Source organism: Echinops telfairi, unplaced genomic scaffold, assembly GCF_000313985.2.
Source record: "Echinops telfairi isolate 266 unplaced genomic scaffold, ASM31398v2 ScPeMD7_7468;HRSCAF=8506_0, whole genome shotgun sequence".
NCBI classification, from domain to species: Eukaryota; Metazoa; Chordata; class Mammalia; order Afrosoricida; family Tenrecidae; genus Echinops; species Echinops telfairi.
The window spans coordinates 68,314,434-68,326,465 of record NW_022111369.1 but is presented as its reverse complement, the minus strand read 5'-3'; the positions used below and the strand labels follow the sequence as shown (position 1 = coordinate 68,326,465).

General features: G+C 42.3%; 1 protein-coding gene across 1 annotated transcript in view; it reads right to left on the bottom strand.

The window, feature by feature from the left end:
* CEP135 (centrosomal protein 135) overlaps positions 1-12,032 on the bottom strand; it is a 110,990-nt gene that overhangs the window by 35,014 nt on the left and 63,944 nt on the right. The gene's annotated exons all lie outside the window — the stretch shown is intronic.

Here is a 12,032-nt window from a genome sequence, read left to right as displayed (position 1 = left end):
TTCCTCTTTGTTACATTCCCCTTGATCATGCCCTACCAGGTCTCCCACACCCACCTCCCCACCAATTTGGATCGCTTGTTGTTCCCTTGTCCCTGGGTTGCTAACAACTAGTTTCATGGAGGAAATCAAAGAACATACTAAGGACTATGCAAACAATAAGAGCCAATTTTAGAGGAGTCCCTTGGGGAAATCAATACAATTATTTTTTCAAGTAGTGTCTATGGAAAATGGCAACAGTGCTGATGTCACCTGGAGTTTACAGAATGCCTTTATCCCTGGCCCAGGAGTTCTTAAAGTTGACTCACTGGGAAGACATGGTTCTTACCCATATTATTAGTAACTCCAACAGAGTCATTGTATGTTTTATCTGAGAACAGAGCAGCGAAGAATAGAGTAATAAGAAAGAACAAGGAAGACTTTGCTTAGAACTGCCTAAAAGAAAGGTTTGGATAATGAAACCACTACGAAGATGGGACATTCTCGATAGGAATGAGGAAAATTGTACTGACAGCACAATACAAAACAAAACTCTGATGGTTCCAATAGTGTATAGTGACCCAAAAGGAAGGCGGCGAGTGAGTCTGACACGAACTTCTTTAGAATTATTCAAACAAACAGTACCAGACTAAGTTATCAGAGAGGAACTGAGAGCTGCACTGTACTCAGCAGTTCCTAGAAACGGCAGTTACTCATCTGTGAGGTACAGCCATAGGTACCCGAATGAGAAGAAAGCTAATACTCATCCTATTAATATTATAAATATATTAGTTCAGCTATTCTTGGAAGAGTTTTATGATGAAAACTATCGTCACAATTTTATAGAAACAAAAATTTGTTCAAGGTCACACAAGTAGTAAAAGACAAAGGGGCAGATCCAGGCTCAGTCCAGCTGCTATCAAATTTTACTACATTCCAGTACCTTCCATGGAAGAGTACAGGGCAACCAGTACCATCTCTGTAAAGGGGCAAGAACATGATGTGGTTGGCAGTGCTTGAAAGCTGAGGTGTAAATGTAAAATCTTCGTTACTTCTAAGTTCATAAGCAATTCCAAAATTCAAAGTAATAAGCATAAGTAATTTCCTAATCAAAGCGGGGTTCATAATGAAAAGGCAGGAAAATATCTTGATTTATAGGCCAGACCTAATGGAGGGCTTTGGGTGAGCCTGATGCACCGCTTTGCCTTTCCCTATTTTAGTATAGAGGGATGGAAGCCTGGGGGCATGATGGAATCCTAGCATTAAGCTGCAAATTACAACGTCAGCAGTTCGAACCTACCTCAAATTTGACTCTGCTACAGAGTCACTCTGTGGCATTATTGACTTGGTAGTTTGAGCACAAAGGGAAGAGGACAACATGAATGAATCTTAAGAGATGATAACCCAAATCAAAACTAAACCCACTGCCAACGTCTGGGTTCCAACTCACTGTGACTCTACAGAAAAGAGTGGAACTGCCCCATCTTTCACCTGTAGAATGGCTGATGGGTTCAAACTGCCGACCTTCTGGTTGGCAACTGAACTCTTAACCACTATGCCATGAAGGTTCCGACTGCTGATATAAAGGTCTTCTGAATGAAAGAATGGTGGTGTAAACATTCAGAGAGAACTAGACTATTCATGAGAGATTGGGAAGTAAAATTTGAGACCCTTTTCAGAATCGATCGAATGGTTCAACTCATTAGCTTCAAAAGCGCTATAAACAGAGCAAATCTAAATATGACTTCCCATTGGAGAGGGCATTTTAGAGCTGAAGTTTCAGCTCTCTCCTTAATAGCCATGTGACTGGGTAGGCCTGTCTCTCTGAGCCTCAAATTCCTATTAAACTACATAACATGGAGTTATATACTCATTTTCAAGGGGAAAATATCCCTTTACATGGTGGAGTGAAGGGAACATAAAGACAATACAATCTCCTTTATAGAGAAGAACTGTTCACGTTCTAAAGTGAAGAAGGTCTCTCCATCTAAGACAGTGTGGGGCATCTTTTCTTCCGCCAAGGGCTATTTGATATTCATCATATATTTGATATATATCATTCTCAGGCCATCGTGGTCAAACACTGAATTAAGTCACTCATAATGTGATCGTTGGAAATGCTTCTCTTGATGAGGTCTGTAATGTTAGTTGGTATTGATGCTTTCTTGCGAGCCTTATGTGGCTCGAGGGCTCGACGTTCTCCACCCCGATTTAAGAGGACTAAAGTTCTAAGGAGGCTCTCTATTCCTGTCGAGTGAGTCCACGGGCAGCTCTGCCCTGTCCTGTAGGGTTGCTACGAGTCAGAACTGACTCCATGGCAGTGAGATTAGAGGGAAGAGAAGCCTTGGGGACACAGTGGCTGAGTGGTTGGGTGCTACCTGAAAGGCCAGCAGTTTGAAGCCACCCTTTGCTCCACTGGAGGGAGAGGGGGCAGTCTGCTTCTGTGAAGATCACAGCCCCTGAAACCCTATGGCAACTCCCTCTGTCCTACAGGGTCACTATGAGTCATACACACTGATAGACATGATGGCATGAAAAAATCAGAGGAAAGAGAGAAAATATGGTACCCCTATGTGATTTTAGTTTCCTAAGAGTCCTGTTTATGCCTCACCATCAATTAGGAAAGATTATTAATAAGTACAGTGAACCCTCGCCACTTCGCGCTTCGACTTCCGCGGCTTCACTCTATCGCGGTTTTTGTGTAACAGCGCATGCTCTGTCATTACTGCCACTGATTGGCTCATACTGTACACGCTTCTGTCTGCATCGCTACGTATCAGAGCTACGTATCAGATGCATTTTTGCTTTTGTACATTGTAATGTAATTGTTTGCGATTTTTAAGAAATTTTATCTAAGCCCTATGATGGCTCCTAAACGAGCTGCTTCTTCTAAGCCTTCTGACAATAAAAATAAGCGCCAGAGGAAGATGCTCACCATCCAGGAAAAGGTAAAACTTTTGGATATGATCAAAGATGGCAAGAAAATCGTGGAGGTTGCACGCCATTTCGACTTGAATGAGTCTTCCGTTCGCTCCATCCGTTGTACTTCATAATATAATAAATAATAAATGATAATTGTAACGTCCAAAATGTTTTACTGCATTTTCCCTTTTTCGTTTAATAAATTGGGTAATACAAGTGTAATGGTGACTAAGTGTGTAAGGGTGTTTTTTCATGTCCTCTATGCTCTAACTACGAAAATATTTGATTTACAAATAAGGAATCCCACTTCGCGGAATTTCATTTATCACGGTAGGGTCTAGAACCGATTAACCGCGATAAACGAGGGTTCACTGTATTACCTTTCTCTAAGCCTGAGAGGGGTAAGGTTAGGGGAATTTTTGTTTATTTTTTCTGCTAAAGGTTACTGATTTAGCTGTGGCTGTGGTAGTTCATTTACCCTTTCAACTGCAGCCCCAGGAGCTCAACTGTCCTGACTTAGGGCTTTGACTCTTCTTGTCTTGGTTACTAAAAACATGACCAGAAGATGGTTCCTAGCCATTCTGAGAGCATCTATGGTCTTCTGCCCATCGCAAGCCTAGTAAAATCCCACTGCCCTCAGGTCCACGCTCACTCGCAGGGGCCCTATGGGAGAGAGCAGAACTGCCAGTAGGGCTGGGGAGGCTAAAATCTTTGCAAAACCCGACAGCCACACCAAGCTCCCTTGGAGTAGCTGAACTGATTGCCTATCAGAGCGCCACTGGGCTCCTTCTTACCATTGCTTGCTAAGGGTTTCTAGATACGATGTGGTTATCAATGCCCTCAGCAAATAAACACTTCTCAAGGAAGAGAGTTTGGTTTCCTACTGTTGTTTTTGTTGTTAGGTGCCGACAAGGGGGTTCCTACAGGCAGGTCCTGCGCCATCCTCACAATTGTTGAGCCCATTGTTGCAACCGCTGGGACGTTCTATCTTGTTGAGGACCTTCCTGGTTTGGGCTGCCCTTATACTTTACCGAGCATGATGTCCTTCTCCAGGGACTGGTCTTTCCAACATGTCAACTATGGGAGACAAATTCTTACCATCCTTGTCTCTGGCTTTATTTCTTATGAGGGAGATTTGTTTATTCTTTTGGCAGTCCCTGGTGCTTTATTTCAATATTCTTCACCAGCACCATAGCTCAAATGCGTCAATTCTTTTTTGGTCTTCCTTATTAAATGTCCAATTTTCACATGCATATGAAGTGCATGAAAATACTGTGGCTAGTTGTTTTCAGGTGCACCTTAGTCCTGAAAGTAATATCGGCTTCTCAACACTTTACAGAGGTCTTGTGCAGATTTTACCTAATCCAGTGAGTGATCTCTTGACTGCTGCTTCCAGGAGCATTGATTGTGGATCCAAGCAAGGTAAGATCCTTGATAACAAATCTTTTCTCTGTTTATCCTGATATTATCTATTGGCCCAGTTGGGAAGATACTGGTTTTCTTTCTATTGAGTTGTAATCCATACTCAAGGCTGCAGTCCTTAATTTTCATCAGCAACTGCTTCAATTCCTCCTCTCTTTCAGCAAGCAAGGCTGTGTCATCTGCATATCCCAGATTGTTAGCAAGCCTTCCTCAAATCCTGATATAGTATTCTTCTTCATACAATCCAGCTTCTCTGATTATTTGCTCAGCATAGAGATCAAATAAGTATGATGAAAGGATGCAACCTCGAAGCACACCTTGCTTGATTTTAAACCATGCAGCATTCATTCCCTTGTTCTGATCACACAAATGCCTCTGGATCTCTGTACAAGTTCTGCATGAGTACAATGAAATGTTGTGAAATTCCCATTCTTCTCAAGGCTATCCATAGTTTAAAATCCATAGTCAAATACTTTTGCGTAGTCAATAAAACACAAGTAGCCATTTTTCTGGTATTCTCTGCTTTGAGCCACTATCAATCTGACATCAGCAATGATATCCCTTTTTGCAGTCCTCTTCTGAATCTGGCCTGCACCTCTGGTAGCTCCCTACTCATGTACTGCTACAACCGTTGTTGAATTATGTGTTCATCTGGGTAGACTAGAGAGACAAATTCATACACACTCATATGTGTATAGGAAAGAGCTTTATATAAAGAGTACCATATATACTCAAATATAAGCCGACCCATCAGCTGAGGCACCTAATTTTACCACAAAAACTGCAATAAAAATGTGCTGAAAAACTCGGCTTATACTTGAGTATACTGTATATGGTAATTCTATGTTAAGAAAACTTCCCAGCCCAGTCCAGATCAAGTCCATAAGTTTGATATTAGCCTATATGTCCAGTACCAGTCTGTAAATTTCTCTTCACACTCATGCAACACATGCAATGATGCCGAGTGCAGGAAGATCACAGGCCAGTGGGTAGAAAGTCTTGTGGATCCAGTGGCGGTGAATGCATCTTAGCACTGGTGTGGGTCTCCACGTGGTTCCTCCAGCTCCAAGTCTCTGGCTGCCATCAGCATAGCCCCATGCAGTTGTCAACAGGAATGTCTAGCAGGGAGTAAGTGTGTGCCCCACCTCCAGTGAGCTATTTATTTCCTTAGCGCCTCCAAATGAGGTCATCAAGCTGCAACCTGATTGACAGGTTAAACTCCACCCCTTCACTCTTAATAGTCTCAAGTTGACAACAGAATATGTAACTACCACAAATTATCTTCCACAAAAGTTTACTTGAATGTGATATTAATGATTCTTTAATAATTTATGAATCCTGTTGGGTCACCTTTCTTTGGAATGAGTACAAACATGGGTCTCTTCCAATAAGGTGGCCAAGTAGTTGTCTTCCAAATGTCCTGGCATAAATGAGTGGGTGTTTCCAGTCCTCCATCAGCTTGCTGAGGCACTTCAGCTGGTATTCCACCAAGTCCTGGAGTCTTTTTTTTCAGGCTAGTGCTTTCAGAGCTGCTTAGATTTCTTCTTTCAGTACCATTGATTTTTGATCATATGCTATCTCTTGAAATAGTTGTGCGTCAACTAGCTCTTTTTGGTACAGTGACGCTATATTCTTTCCATCTTCTTTGGATGCTTCTTGCCCGGTTCAATATTTTGTCCATAGAATCTTCACAATCTTACAACTCAAGGCTAGAATTTTTTCTTGAGTTTTATCAGTTTAAGATATGCTGAGCATGTTCTTTCTTTTTGCTTTTCTAGCTCTAGGTCTTTGCACATTTCATGATATTTTACTTTGTCTTCCTAAGTTGCCCTTTGAAATTTTCTATTCAAATTTTCTACCCCATTTTCCATTTGCTTTAGCCACTCAACAATTGACAAGTTAGACAAAGTCCGGCTGCTGGGAGCTCTGGTGAAATCGGCCTACTTTGGGTAAAATACTGGCATTTGATATACCAACTAGACAGCTTCCAGCATCACAGCAACATACAAGACATTAGTTTGACAAACTGAAAAGTAAGTGGGTTTGGCAGTTGGCAAGGTAAGGCATGAGAGAATAATTTCTACATGCTAAATAACTGAAAAAAAATTGCTGTGTCTGTAAGTAAAGTTGTACTGGGCCCCCAAATCACACTCACTTTCGGATGACAAAAGTGGGGTTGAATAGGTGTGACTGTATGGCTAGTCAAGACTCTATGGCTAAGATACTGAGTACATGGCCCTTTAAAGAAAGAGTTAGCCACTACATTAGAGGCTGGCTGGCCTTTCCTAGGGAATTAAAGGTCTATCTTCTAGGTAGAGAGACATGTTGTCCTGAGTTTAGATATAAAAAATGTCACATCCCATTAATGCCACAACTCCAGGGAAGAGAAAACTGTCATTTTTTTTTTTTTTAAACAGAGTGGTTAAATAATGGCATTTTTCTATTGTGCCCATTTTGTCCTCTGAGACTATACCAAGAGACCAAAGATGCAAAGTGAAGGAATCGAACATGTCCCTCTTTGGTAACATTCAATTTGGTGAAAATGCTGAACTCAAGGAGTAAGAGAACATGGGTCCATTAGACGGCAGCAAAAGAAACATGTTGAATCTACCTGTCAACTTCTTAAAAATTTTCACATCAAGGGATCGAGAACATAATGTGATTAAAGGGATAACAAGGTTTCTACTAACCCTGGCCAAAGCAGTGCCAGCTTTAGATAAGGAGGCTTCACTTTCGTAAGTGTTTGGTTTTATGGTTCACACTGGCTTCACCTGACTAACACACTTCTCTCGGGGACAAATACGTAAGACTTTCTGTCGAAGCACAGCAGAGCTGTGAAAGCATGTCATTTCCCAGGTGACGCCAGGTACAGAGAAAAATGCCCACAAAACCCTGGTAATGGGCGGCTGTCACTGAGTCACTCTCAGGGAAGAGAGCGAACTGAACTCGAGAGAAAAGCACACTATTTTAAGAAATAAAATGCCAAAGGAGCTGAAGGCTAGGGGATCCCTGAGAAGGTCTTCTCCTTAGGGGAAGGAAACTGGGTCGCAGCTAACACCTGAGACAGAAAGCACACTGGGGTCAAATGCCAGATTCATTGTGCAGGACAGGCAAGGAAAAGGACAGGCAGACTAGTAAGTGTACATCTGACCTAAATGGAGACATGAGCCAGAAGAGGGACTGGCCTACTCAGCGCTGATAAAACCCACTGCCTTTGAGTTCATTCCGACTCATAGTGACTCTATAGAAGGTCCGCGAAGCTATAAATCTTTACAGGAGCAGGAAAGCCCATCTTTCTCCCTTGCTGCTGTTGGGGCTTGAAACTGCTGACCTTGGGGACAGCAGTCCAATACATGACCCACTACACCACCCAAGCTCCTTCAAAGGGTGTGTATATACTCAAACACACAGTGATCCTCTATGACAGGGTAGACTAACTCTTTATGGGAGTAGAAAGTCTGGTCTCTCCCACAGAGCAGCTGGGGGTTTTTGAACTGCTGACCTTTTGTAAATGGGGGGATGCTTTATGACTCATGGGCACAGCATTTCTTAAAGGTGCAGGAGAGGAGCCTGATGGGGAAGGGGAGTGAGGAAGACTGGGAGGGCCCTCCAAGGTTTCCGTGAGTGAGCACATCCACCTGCTGATGGAGCAGCTCATGTGAACTGCACTACTCTACAACACAAAGAAAGGGAGAGGAAAGGAGGACATGAGAAAGTGGGTTTTGAATTTAAATGACCTCTCTTCCTCCAGTAGCAATCTATTTGCAGCTCCTCAATTCCAAGTGGTCTCACTTTACCTGGTCCCCCGCCCCAGACCGCAATCCTATTAGATACTCAGCACGCCCTCACTCTGCTCTTGCAGCAGGTGCACAGCCAGGTCTGTCCTCCCTCACAGTATTCCTATATGGCAGTTGGGAGCTTCCTGACAGGGCTTCCTCCAATGTCACCTCCATAGGAGCAGATCACAAGGTCTTTTCTCCCTCGGAGCCACTGGTGACACTTGTTGACCTTTTGGTGAGCAATTGAGTGCTGAACCACCCCACCTCCAGGCAGGGCTCTTTGATGTATAACCTCACTGCCATTCAGTCCATTCTAACTCATAAGTCAAAATTCAAACCTACTGCCACCAAGTCAATTCTACATAGGTTTCCGCAATTGTAAATCTTGATAGGGGTCGTAGCCTCTGTCTTTCTCCCTTGGAGTGACTGGCTGGTGGGCTTGTACCACCAACCATGAGGTTAACAACCCAATGTTTAATCCACAGTGCAACCAGGCTCCAACCCTGAACTTAGGGCACGACTCACTTATAATTTTCAAATTCAGCTGGATCTTGTATCAACCCTTTCACTCCTATAGCCCTTTCCTCGGCTCTTCATAATTCTCAGAGGAAGCCCCTCCCCTCCTCAGTTTACGGCTTGACCACTGTTTAAATGAACCATGGCTTAGTTGAATTAAAGTGTAAACACATATCCAAAGAATGTGTAGAATTCTTGGGTTACAATTTTCTTTCTCTTCAAAATCAAGCAGAAATGACTCCAATGTCTTCTAGCGCTTATATGAAGGAGCTTCAAAAAGTTCATGGAAGAATTCCAGTACCTGTTTTTTCCATCCCATCCCCCCACCACCAATGAATGTTAGGAAGCCCCCTTCCCTTGCATACCTGGCTGCCTTTTCTTCCTCTATAGATAACTGTTTGGGTTACCCTTCTAAGCTAAGTATAAAAATGTTCAAATTTTTAAAATAAAATTTTGCCATACATGTTAAACATAATTAATGTTGCTGAATTGTAGATGAAAGAAATTTAAATGGGAAAGATTTGGTTGGTATATTTTTACCAGACATAAAAATTTCACTAGACACACGTAACTATTGGTCTTATTTTATTAACTTGTCTGACAAGCAGAGTCCAGTGGTCTCTAGCCTTTTCTTTCCTAATTATTCCTGTGCTTTGCTAATTATATTGCTTAGTTTATTACGGATTTTAGGGATTCTTAGTTCTTATATGTGAGCCTTCGTGCTCTAGTGAGCTAACCACACAGTCTGAAGCCACTCGCCAGTCTACAGGAGGAGGGCACTGTCAACTCCTGCAAAGATTCAAAGTCTTGGAAACTCACAGAGGCAGTTCTGTCCTGGCCATGAGTCAGAATTGATTCGATGGCAGGGAGTTTGGTTTTCCTTTTTGTTGTTAAATAAATGCCAGAGTAGACTCTGACTTGCAGTGACTCAATACACAACAGAGCGAAACACGACATGGTCCTGCACCAGCCTCACAAGTGTTGTTACACTTGAGCCCACTGTTGCAGACACTGTGTCAATCCACCTGGTCGCCCTGCTTTTCACTGCTCATCTGCTCTACCAAGCATGATGTCCTGCTCCGGGGCTGGTCTCTCCTGACAGCCTCACTAGTGTGACCCTTTCCAAGGAAAAGGAGAGGAGGAAACTAGGGTGAAAAGATCGCCAGCAGACACTAACATAAAAATATCCCTGGAGTTCATAGAGACAAAGGGACAGAGAATATCTGTGGAGCAGAAAAGTTAAACATGTATATAAGAGGACGTCTCTCCATCCTGGCCTCTAAGGAGCACTGTGGCTAAACTTCTTTCCAAGACAGACTTGTTTGTCCCTTTGGCAGTTCATAGTACTTTTAATATTCTTTGGCAGCCCATTATTTCTTTGTTTTATCCCTCTGAGTTTTGTGTGAATTTGTTGTTGTCTCTTGTATTGATTCAGTATTCTGTAATGTCTAATCTACTTTTCGCTAACATCTTCAATTTTGAAATTGGCAATCATTTAAAAATGATTACAATTCTTTCTGATCTCAAATTGTGACATCCTGTAGACTGATTTAGTTGGACAGGTACAATGTCTTGTTGACTGATTCTTGTAGAAAGAGCAATTAAGAGACAGTTTCTATTCTTCTGGGTAATGCCTATTTTCTTAGCTTTAGAATCTTTTTACTTATTGCAGTCACGCAATCTAGAGAATAACCAAATTTCACTGGGGTTCTGTTTCCTCCAGTCTTCTGTATTTTTAACTGAGTTATGGAGAACCAAAGATCTAGTCTTCAAGGTAAAAGTTACACTGTATTATTTCTCCCTCAACTACATATAGTTACCCACCTGAGCGGTTTTGATTTTATGTAAAACCTGCCTCCTAACTTTGGCCTTTGTCCACCAAGTCCATTGCTGCTGTGTTCACAGAAACTCTCCACCTCCATTGCTTGGTCTTAGTCTGTTAAGACTTCAAACCTACCTTCCATATTTCTGCCAGAGTTGGCTTTCTAAAGGTGTACCATTTCCCGTTTGTTCTCTATGTGGATACGGTCAGATCCAGATACTCTTGCTTGTCATACAAAGTTCTTCCTAACCTGACTGTACCCGCTAGAGAGTCCATTTTCCCATACTGACCTTACAATCTTCAGATACATCAGACCCTATTTTAAGACCTCGTGTTGTCTATGATGCTCCTTCTTCCTAAAATGGAATTACCAACCCTTATCACTTCCGGACTTCCAGAATATTACCGAAAATCCAGCTTAAGCTTTACCTCCACAGTGATACCCCTAACTGTCAAACTAGTCACTCCTGTCTGGTGTGCAACTCCGTTTCCATGCAAGGGCATTTAACAAAGTGGATTATGATGTCTCAGCTTACTCATCACAATTGACATGACTTCCCTGATGAGAAAAGGCATGTCTTTATACTTATATATAAATTATCTTTATATAATATATACAATAAGTGTATTATCATTATAATTCTAGTGTGGAACTGTATTAGTCTAGGTACTTTAGAGAAACAAATCCACAGCAACTCATGTATAAGAGTTTTATGTAAAGACAGTGCGCATCATGGAAACATCCCAACCCAATGCTGCCTAAGCCCACAAGTCCAACATTAACCCATTAACCCAACACCAGTCCACAAAGTCCTCCATCTCACAAAACAGGCAATGATGCCGACTGCAGGAGGAAAGCTGAGTCAGCGAATGAATAAGCATCTCAGCACTAGTAGGGGTCCCCAAACGGCTGCTCCAGCACCCAGGGCTGCATCTGGAGAGGTCCATGTGGCTTCCCCTTGGGGATGTCTTGTAGGAAGTCAATCTTGCAAGCTGAAGCAGGGAACTGCTAAGGCAGTTGCACCCTGGTGCGACCATCACAAAGCAAGAGACCCGAGAACTAGAAAGGCGAGGCTCACCACACATTTATCCCTCCGCCTTTCAATTAGCTCCACATGTGATTATCGGCCAAGTTGGCACAACTAACTCAGGAACATAGAGCCTGATGACATAAAGTCATAACTCCACATATACTTGTTCATGAATTAACTAATAATCATCCTTGGTTATCCTGTGTGGCTAAGGCAAGAAGACAGCAAAACCACTTGTAGCATCCAATCAAAAGGTGATGGTGTCCTGTCTGCCCTCCTTAAGACAAAGCCATCACTCTGTTGTTCTCTGTCCATGTCTTCAAATGTTCTAGAGGGCCATGTGGGAATGTAAGAAAGCAATAGTATCTACACCACACGGATACACAGAAACACCCTTTCCAGGAAAAGGGGAGGAGGAAACTAGGGTGAAAAGACTGCCAGCAGAAAATAACATAAAAATATCCCTGGAGTTCACAGAGACAAAGGGACAGAGGCAGAAAAATTAAAAATAAATAAAAAGGAGGGATGAATATGCTGATCTTACATTTCATTGAAAGATGTAAT